Source organism: Pseudochaenichthys georgianus, chromosome 8 (genome assembly GCF_902827115.2).
Source record: "Pseudochaenichthys georgianus chromosome 8, fPseGeo1.2, whole genome shotgun sequence".
Taxonomy (NCBI): Eukaryota; Metazoa; Chordata; class Actinopteri; order Perciformes; family Channichthyidae; genus Pseudochaenichthys; species Pseudochaenichthys georgianus.
Genome location: NC_047510.2, coordinates 781,484 through 793,056, shown reverse-complemented (window position 1 = coordinate 793,056; position 11,573 = coordinate 781,484).

The window sequence follows — 11,573 nt, the reverse complement described above, 5'->3', positions numbered from 1 at the left end:
ATATACACAGCAGCCTGTGAGCAGTATGCACAGTGTGTATTAATACACTAGATATACACAGCAGCCTGAGAGCAGTATGACCAGTGAGGGGTATGAATACACTAGATATACACAGCAGCCTGAGAGCAGTATGAACAGTGAGGGGTATGAATACACTAGATATACACAGCAGCCTGTGAGCAGTATGAACAGTGTGTATGAATACACTAGATATACACAGCAGCCTGTGAGCAGTATGAACAGTGTGTATGAATACACTAGATATACACCGCAGCCTGTGAGCAGTATGAACAGTGTGTATGAATACACTAGATATACACCGCAGCCTGTGAGCAGTATGAACAGTGTGTATGAATATGCTAAGATATATAAAGTATGAAAACGGTAAGCAGTGCAAGTATAGTATAAAATATATAGATATTAATAGGCTTGTTTGAGACAAGCAAGACCTGCGCAGACCTGCGCAGTTGCGATCAACGTCTTGCTAGTGCGTTGGATGATGGTTAGTCATTTTGTCCGACTTGCTCTGGAGACTCGCCCACATGAGACTTTGAAATCTCGCGGGACAAAGACACCCGCAGCCTTGAGAGCGAGGCGAGGCGAGTTGGCGCAGTTGCTCTCCACGAGCTGCGGAAGCGAAATGCTTGATGGGAAACGGCTCGCTGGTATCTCGAGCTGAGCGCTCATTGGTGGTTTTTACCACGTGCTGCTGATGAAACTCTCCAATTGGCTGGCAAAAGTTTGTTGTTGTTTTGTGTCAGTTTTACGTCGCCACATCCATTCCCATTTTTCATCATTGTTCCACAATGTTTATCATCATGAAATTAATATCTATATATTTTATACTATACTGCTTACCGTTTTCATACTTTATATATCTTAGCATATTCATACACACTGTTCATACTGCTCACAGGCTGATATCTAGTGTATTCATACCCCACTGTTTATTCATCATTCAATTCATTCTATATGTTATTCTGTAGATTGTGTACATTACTTTCCACTTCACTGCTTTTTTAAATGATGTATTCAATAAATAAGGTTAAACCAAATCATTACATTACAATAGATTTTATTTTAATGATTTGGTTTAACTTAAAGAGAAACTTTATTGTTATTGCACATATTACAGGTACTGAGACAACGAAATGCAGTTTAGCTTCTAACCAGGTGGAACAAGCAGTGAAGTGGAAAGTAATGTACACAATCTACAGAATAACATATAGAATGAATTGAATGATGAATAAACAGTGGGGTATGAATACACTAGATATCAGCCTGTGAGCAGTATGAACAGTGTGTATGAATATGCTAAGATATATAAAGTATGAAAACGGTAAGCAGTATAGTATAAAATATATAGATATTAATTTCATGATGATAAACATTGTGGAACAATGATAAAAATGGGAATGGATGTGGCGACGTAAAACTGACACAAAACAACAACAAACTTTTGCCAGCCAATTGGAGAGTTTCATCAGCAGCACGTGGTAAAAACCACCAATGAGCGCTCAGCTCGAGATACCAGCGAGCCGTTTCCCATCAAGCATTTCGCTTCCGCAGCTCGTGGAGAGCAACTGCGCCAACTCGCCTCGCCTCGCTCTCAAGACTGCGGGCGTCTTTGTCCCGCGAGATTTCAAAGTCTCATGTGGGCGAGCCTCCAGAGCAAGTCGGACAAAATTACTAACCATCACGCACTAGCAAGACGTTGATGCAACTGCGCAGGTCTCGCTTGTCTCAAACAAGCCTAGCAGCTCTGTCTCTGTGTTCACAAACACCCCCGCCTCTGTTAGTACACATTTACTGACACAAACATTTGTATCATCTGTTGTAGACCCAAATAAATAAAATAAAATAAGAACTCATTCTCAAAAAGATAAACGCCATTCTTAAAATGTATAAACGAACAATAGTTAGATTAATATTGATTAGAGTGCACAATAGAAATAAAATAATTGAGAGAAGAAAAAGAGATATGTTATCTATGAAAACCCAGTTAGATTAACACTTTGTGTGTTTGTGTGGATATGTAGCACATTAACATTTTAATAGCACTTAATGACTGACTGAATGGAAATGACAATAAATGAAAATGTAAAATGAAAAAAGCGATCATGAAAATGTTTTCTTCACTCCGCTGGGAAACTGCTCTCATGTCAAGAAGCATCAGATCAGTGCATGCACGCCTCGTCCAATCAGTGAGCGATACACAGTAAGGGGGCGGGGCGAGTGTCTGAGGATTTCATCGAAGGATGGTCTGGTGGTTCCTCGATTATAGCTCCTCCATTATCGCTCCTCGGTCCTCTGGCAGAAATAAGGCCACTGGGACGCTACTCAAGATGGCGCAGACAAATCAACTTCCGGTGAGACCGAGGAGCGAGGAAATGAAAAATAAGAGAAGTGAGAAGGAGGACCGAGGAGTCAAGGAGGGGAAATTTGAGTGTTGAGAAACCTCTCAGGTACCTTATACCCCAGGTAGTGACATCATCATCATGTGCTACAGCGCTATCCAATGAACACGGTAGTAGTCACAGCTACTTACATAAACAATATGGTACACAGTATTACATGGAGTCATACAATATACATGTCTCTGTATGTTATACCTCAACATCCCTGCTTTACTTAATGGTATTTGCATGTCTAGCAACCAAGTGGGTCTTCTTCTTTGAATTGTAATGGCGGTTGGCAAACTAGATTATATGTGCATCATCTCCATCTGGCATGTGGACCATTAGAATTCAGGGAATAAAACAACAACATTCTCTATTATTCATGTTGCTCTTAAGTCATTCATTGTGGAAAGAGAGGAGGGAAACGGAGCCGAGCTGGTCCAAAAGAGAAGGTGTAGCTGAGCCAAGAGGGGATCCAGGGCAGGGAGACAAGGCTGAGCAGAGCAGGCAGAATGAGCAGGGCATGTCACCCTCATTATCTCTTATTTACCGATATCATGTCTCTTTGTTTCAAAGGTCCTTTTGCCAATTCATCAGCTGCCTCCTCTCCCTTTGAGCTGGAATTCAACAAAACGTTTGATCAGTTACTAATTGCTAAAAAATGAAGCGGACTCACATTGATTTTGATTCAGACATCCTCTGTGCAGCAGCATATCACCTCCTCCAGTAAGACTGGTGGTAGTTGTTAATTCTGCCAAATATACACATAGCTTATTGGATGTTATGTTGACAATTCCTGTAAACGCAGTTATGTACAATACCTTGATCAATACCTTGATCGGGTGTTTTGATCCTAAAATATGTATTTGAACGGTTGCTCTTTATGTTTCGTGGACTGTTTATATCCCTTTGACCATCTCTCCTTTCAATATGTAATTAATCCTAAATAAGTAACACGATTGATAATATCAGAACTATCAGAACTTTCTGATCCCAATATGTCTAAACAATATGAATAGGTTATTTCATAGATTACATGTCACTTGTCAGACGCTTTTATCTGGAGCGACTCACATACATTACTGTGGACAATCCCCATGGTGCAATTTGGGTCTTGGACACACCGACATGCTGACTGCAGTGGGACGTGCTCTCCCCTGATCCAAAGATGTATATTTATTTAACATTCTTGTTTTAACATGAGCATCAGCTGCGGAACTCCCTTTCTTAATAAAACACTTCAGTTATCATTACACACTTCTCTTCTCTTGAAGATATGAAAGCGTACAGGAAATGGTTCTAGCATGTGCACAAGTTGTAAGGTAATGCTGTTATTTTAGCATTTGATCCTCTAGTGTTATGTATTAGTTAGATTTTCTACTGGTTTAGTGAAAGCGTTGTTGCACTCGTCCACTGTTTTGGCAATCTGTTCATAATCTTAAAAAAGTTAGAACATGATGTGATGTGGTTTAGAACATGATGTGGTTTGGAACATGATGTGGTTTGGAACATGATGTGGTTTAGAACATGATGTGGTTTAGAACATTGATGTGGTGGTTTAGAACATGATGTGGTTTAGAACATGATGTGGTTTAGAACATGATGTGGTGGTTTAGAACATGATGTGGTTTAGAACATGATGTGGTTTAGAACATGATGTGGTGGTTTAGAACATGATGTGGTGGTTTGGAACATGATGTGGTTTAGAACATGATGTGGTTTAGAACATGATGTGGTGGTTTGGAACATGATGTGGTTTAGAACATGATGTGGTTTAGAACATGATGTGGTTTAGAACATGATGTGGTTTGGAACATGATGTGGTTTAGAACATGATGTGGTTTAGAACATGATGTGGTTTAGAACATGATGTGGTTTAGAACATGATGTGGTGGTTTAGAACATGATGTGGTTTAGAACATGATGTGGTTTAGAACATGATGTGGTGTTGGAACATGATGTGGTTTAGAACATGATGTGGTTTAGAACATGATGTGGTTTAGAACATGATGTGGTGGTTTAGAACATGATGTGGTTTAGAACATGATGTGGTTTAGAACATGATGTGGTTTGGAACATGATGTGGTTTGGAACATGATGTGGTTTAGAACATGATGTGGTTTAGAACATGATGTGGTTTAGAACATGATGTGGTGGTTTAGAACATGATGTGGTTTAGAACATGATGTGGTTTAGAACATGATGTGGTGGTTTAGAACATGATGTGGTGGTTTGGAACATGATGTGGTTTAGAACATGATGTGGTTTAGAACATGATGTGGTGGTTTGGAACATGATGTGGTTTAGAACATGATGTGGTTTAGAACATGATGTGGTTTAGAACATGATGTGGTGGTTTAGAACATGATGTGGTGGTTTAGAACATGATGTGGTTTAGAACATGATGTGGTTTAGAACATGATGTGGTTTAGAACATGATGTGGTGGTTTAGAACATGATGTGGTTTAGAACATGATGTGGTTTGGAACATGATGTGGTTTAGAACATGATGTGGTTTAGAACATGATGTGGTTTGGAACATGATGTGGCGGTTTGGAACATGATGTGGTTTAGAACATGATGTGGTTTAGAACATGATGTGGTTTAGAACATGATGTGGTGGTTTAGAACATGATGTGGTTTAGAACATGATGTGGTTTAGAACATGATGTGGTTTAGAACATGATGTGGTTTAGAACATGATGTGGTTTAGAACATGATGTGGTTTAGAACATGATGTGGTGGTTTAGAACATGATGTGGTTTAGAACATGATGTGGTTTAGAACATGATGTGGTGGTTTAGAACATGATGTGGTGGTTTGGAACATGATGTGGTTTAGAACATGATGTGGTTTAGAACATGATGTGGTTTAGAACATGATGTGGTTTAGAACATGATGTGGTTTGGAACATGATGTGGTTTAGAACATGATGTGGTTTGAACATGATGTGGTTTAGAACATGATGTGGTTTAGAACATGATGTGGTTTAGAACATGATGTGGTTTAGAACATGATGTGGTTTAGAACATGATGTGGTTTAGAACATGAATGTGGTTTGGAACATGATGTGGTTTGGATGTGGTTTAGAACATGATGTGGTTTGGAACATGATGTGGTTTAGAACATGATGTGGTTTGGAACATGATGTGGTTTGGAACATGATGTGGTTTAGAACATGATGTGGTTTAGAACATGATGTGGTTTAGAACATGATGTGGTTTGGAACATGATGTGGTTTAGAACATGATGTGGTTTAGAACATGATGTGGTTTGGAACATGATGTGGTTTAGAACATGATGTGGTTTAGAACATGATGTGGTTTGGAACATGATGTGGTTTAGAACATGATGTGGTTTAGAACATGATGTGGTTTAGAACATGATGTGGTTTGGAACATGATGTGGTTTGGAACATGATGTGGTTTAGAACATGATGTGGTTTAGAACATGATGTGGTTTAGAACATGATGTGGTGGTTTAGAACATGATGTGGTTTAGAACATGATGTGGTTTAGAACATGATGTGGTTTAGAACATGATGTNGGTGGTTTGGAACATGATGTGGTTTAGAACATGATGTGGTTTAGAACATGATGTGGTGGTTTGGAACATGATGTGGTTTAGAACATGATGTGGTTTAGAACATGATGTGGTGGTTTAGAACATGATGTGGTTTAGAACATGATGTGGTTTTAGAACATGATGTGGTTTAGAACATGATGTGGTTTTGGAACATGATGTGGTTTAGAACATGATGTGGTTTAGAACATGATGTGGTTTAGAACATGATGTGGTGGTTTAGAACATGATGTGGTTTAGAACATGATGTGGTTTAGAACATGATGTGGTTTAGAACATGATGTGGTTTAGAACATGATGTGGTGGTTTAGAACATGATGTGGTTTAGAACATGATGTGGTGGTTTAGAACATGATGTGGTTTGGAACATGATGTGGTTTAGAACATGATGTGGTTTGGAACATGATGTGGTTTGGAACATGATGTGGTTTAGAACATGATGTGGTTTAGAACATGAACATGATGTGGTTTAGAACATGATGTGGTGGTTTAGAACATGATGTGGTGGTTTAGAACATGATGTGGTTTAGAACATGATGTGGTTTAGAACATGGTTTAGAACATGATGTGGTTTGGAACATGATGTGGTTTGGAACATGATGTGGTTTAGAACATGATGTGGTTTAGAACATGATGTGGTGGTTTAGAACATGATGTGGTTTAGAACATGATGTGGTTTAGAACATGATGTGGTTTAGAACATGATGTGGTTTTAGAACATGATGTGGTTTAGAACATGATGTGGTTTGGAACATGATGTGGTTTGGAACATGATGTGGTTTAGAACATGATGTGGTTTAGAACATGATGTGGTTTAGAACATGATGTGGTTTAGAACATGATGTGGTTTAGAACATGATGTGGTTTAGAACATGATGTGGTTTGGAACATGATGTGGTTTAGAACATGATGTGGTTTAGAACATGATGTGGTTTAGAACATGATGTGGTGGTTTAGAACATGATGTGGTTTGCTAGAACATGATGTGGTTTGGAACATGATGTGGTTTAGAACATGATGTGGTTTGGAACATGATGTGGTTTAGAACATGATGTGGTTTAGAACATGATGTGGTTTGGAACATGATGTGGTTTAGAACATGATGTGGTTTAGAACATGATGTGGTTTGGAACATGATGTGGTTTAGAACATGATGTGGTTTAGAACATGATGTGGTTTAGAACATGATGTGGTTTAGAACATGATGTGGTTTGGAACATGATGTGGTTTAGAACATGATGTGGTTTGGAACATGATGTGGTTTAGAACATGATGTGGTTTAGAACATGATGTGGTTTGGAACATGATGTGGTTTAGAACATGATGTGGTTTAGAACATGATGTGGTTTAGAACATGATGTGGTTTAGAACATGATGTGGTTTAGAACATGATGTGGTTTGGAACATGATGTGGTTTAGAACATGATGTGGTTTAGAACATGATGTGGTTTAGAACATGATGTGGTTTAGAACATGATGTGGGTTTGGAACATGATGTGGTTTAGAACATGATGTGGTTTAGAACATGATGTGGTTTGGAACATGATGTGGTTTGGAACATGATGTGGTTTAGGAACATGATGTGGTTTAGAACATGATGTGGTTTAGAACATGATGTGGTTTAGAACATGATGTGGTTTGGAACATGATGTGGTTTAGAACATGATGTGGTTTAGAACATGATGTGGTTTAGAACATGATGTGGTTTGGAACATGATGTGGTTTAGAACATGATGTGGTTTAGAACATGATGTGGTTTGGAACATGATGTGGTTTAGAACATGATGTGGTTTAGAACATGATGTGGTTTAGAACATGATGTGGTGGTTTGGAACATGATGTGGTTTAGAACATGATGTGGTTTAGAACATGATGTGGTTTGGAACATGATGTGGTTTAGAACATGATGTGGTTTTGGAACATGATGTGGTTTAGAACATGATGTGGTTTAGAACATGATGTGGTTTGGAACATGATGTGGTTTAGAACATGATGTGGTTTAGAACATGATGTGGTTTAGAACATGATGTGGTTTAGAACATGATGTGGTTTAGAACATGATGTGGTTTGGAACATGATGTGGTTTAGAACATGATGTGGTTTAGAACATGATGTGGTTTAGAACATGATGTGGTTTAGAACATGATGTGGTTTAGAACATGATGTGGTTTAGAACATGATGTGGTGGTTTGGAACATGATGTGGTTTAGAACATGATGTGGTTTAGAACATGATGTGGTTTGGAACATGATGTGGTTTAGAACATGATGTGGTTTAGAACATGATGTGGTTTAGAACATGATGTGGTTTGGAACATGATGTGGTTGGAACATGATGTGGTTTAGAACATGATGTGGTTTGGAACATGATGTGGTTTAGAACATGATGTGGTTTAGAACATGATGTGGTTTAGAACATGATGTGGTTTGAACATGATGTGGTTTAGAACATGATGTGGTTTGAAATGATGTGGTTTGAACATGATGTGGTTTAGAACATGATGTGGTTTGGAACATGATGTGGTTTAGAACATGATGTGGTTTAGAACATGATGTGGTTTAGAACATGATGTGGTTTAGAACATGATGTGGTTTAGAACATGATGTGGTTTAGAACATGATGTGGTGTTTAGAACATGATGTGGTTGGAACATGATGTGGTTTAGAACATGATGTGGTTTGGAACATGATGTGGTGTTGGAACATGATGTGGTTTGGAACATGATGTGGTTTAGAACATGATGTGGTTTAGAACATGATGTGGTTTGGAACATGATGTGGTTTGGAACATGATGTGGTTTAGAACATGATGTGGTTTAGAACATGATGTGGTTTGGAACATGATGTGGTTTAGAACATGATGTGGTTTAGAACATGATGTGGTTTAGAACATGATGTGGTTTAGAACATGATGTGGTTTAGAACATGATGTGGTTTAGAACATGATGTGGTTTGGAACATGATGTGGTTTAGAACTATGATGTGGTTGTGGTTTAGAACATGATGTGGTTTAGATGATGTGGTTTAGAACATGATGTGGTTTAGAACATGATGTGGTTTAGAACATGATGTGGTTTAGAACATGATGTGGTTTGGAACATGATGTGGTTTAGAACATGATGTGGTTTAGAACATGATGTGGTTTAGAACATGATGTGGTTTAGAACATGATGTGGTTTAGAACATGATGTGGTTTAGAACATGATGTGGTTTAGGAACATGATGTGGTTTAGAACATGATGTGGTTTAGAACATGATGTGGTTTAGAACATGATGTGGTTTAGAACATGATGTGGTTTGGAACATGATGTGGTTTAGAACATGATGTGGTTTAGAACATGATGTGGTTTAGAACATGATGTGGTTTGGAACATGATGTGGTTTAGAACATGATGTGGTGGTTTAGAACATGATGTGGTTTAGAACATGATGTGGTTTAGAACATGATGTGGTTTAGAACATGATGTGGTGGTTTAGAACTATGATGTGGTGGTTTAGAACATGATGTGGTTTAGAACATGATGTGGTGGTTTAGAACATGATGTGGTTTAGAACATGATGTGGTTTAGAACATGATGTGGTTTAGAACATGATGTGGTTTGGAACATGATGTGGTTTAGAACATGATGTGGTGGTTTAGAACATGATGTGGTTTAGAACATGATGTGGTTTAGAACATGATGTGGTTTAGAACATGATGTGGTTTAGAACATGATGTGGTTTGGAACATGATGTGGTTTAGAACATGATGTGGTTTTAGAACATGATGTGGTTTAGAACATGATGTGGTTTAGAACATGATGTGGTGGTTTAGAACATGATGTGGTTTAGAACATGATGTGGTTTAGAACATGATGTGGTTTAGAACATGATGTGGTTTGGAACATGATGTGGTTTAGAACATGATGTGGTGTTTAGAACATGATGTGGTTTAGAACATGATGTGGTTTGGAACATGATGTGGTTTAGAACATGATGTGGCTTTAGAACATGATGTGGTTTAGAACATGATGTGGTTTAGAACATGATGTGGTTTAGAACATGATGTGGTGGTTTAGAACATGATGTGGTTTAGAACATGATGTGGTTTAGAACATGATGTGGTTTAGAACATGATGTGGTTTAGAACATGATGTGGTTTAGAACATGATGTGGTTTAGAACATGATGTGGTTTAGAACATGATGTGGTGTTTAGAACATGATGTGGTTTGGAACATGATGTGGTTTAGAACATGATGTGGTTTGGAACATGATGTGGTTTAGAACATGATGTGGTTTAGAACATGATGTGGTTTAGAACATGATGTGGTTTAGAACATGATGTGGTTTGGAACATGATGTGGTTTAGAACATGATGTGGTTTAGAACATGATGTGGTTTAGAACATGATGTGGTTTGGAACATGATGTGGTTTAGAACATGATGTGGTTTGGAACATGATGTGGTTTAGAACATGATGTGCAACACTTTTCCAGAGGTCTAGTAACTTCCTGAACACTGCATAGCATTACTTTGTGTACGTCAATGTTATTCACTGCTCCTCAGATTGTGGCCTCTAAAAAACATATGCTGCTGTCAGACGGTGCTCTCCTGAAAGGATCGACATTTTGTGGTCAAATTCAGGATGTTTGTTTTTCAAATTTGGGAAATATTGATTATATATTGAAATATTGATATGAGTATTTGAACAGGCCAGACTTGATGGCCAAGCTCTCTCTCTCTCTCTCTTCCTCTCTCTCTCTCTCTCTCTCTCTCTCTCTCTCTCTCTCTCTCTCTCTCTCTCTCTCTCAGTCTAATGCTGACCAGGCAACTGTCCTCTGCTGCACGTCACAGCTCACAATCCTCATTATTAATGCTATTTATAGCCAATAAGCTGTCAGGGGTTAATTTTACGGACAGTGATCATTCTACAGGACGCTCTTCTAACATTATACCAGTGGTTGATGAAGTATTCAGGTCCTTCAGCTTGCAACATTTTGTAAAAGTAGGCCTATAAATAATTACAGGTTGTGTCAGAAAACAAATCAAGTATCAAAGATGAACATCCTTTAAGATGATTATTATTATTATTGTTATTATTGTTGTTATTCTCTGATTCATTCAGGCATGGATATAAGCAGCTGAAGATGGAATATTTTACTTGACTTAAAATTTTAAATCAGCAATACCCCTTTAACCAAAACATTTATTTTATACAGAAGTAAGCTATTACGAAATGTAGACTGCTTAATGTAGACCAGCAAAACAAAACAGTCATTAAGCAGAAAGGAACTGTTATCATGCTAATATCACATTATTTATTTATGGTAACTGCATGCCATTTTTTAAGGATTTTATTATTCGAGAAAACGTTAAATCTATAATTAATCATAAAAATACAAGAATGAGACTATAGATTACTGAATGTGTGAGCGTTGTTACATGTATAATAACAAAAATAACCCTTTTGATTCATCTTTGCATCTTATTAACATTGTTATTAATAGACTTGGACACTGCTCTTGAGGAGTATTTTAACAGCTAAAGTAATTAGGCTCATTGCTAGAAAGGAAACGTCTGGAATCCTCTCATTCTCTGTCTCTGCTGAGTGTG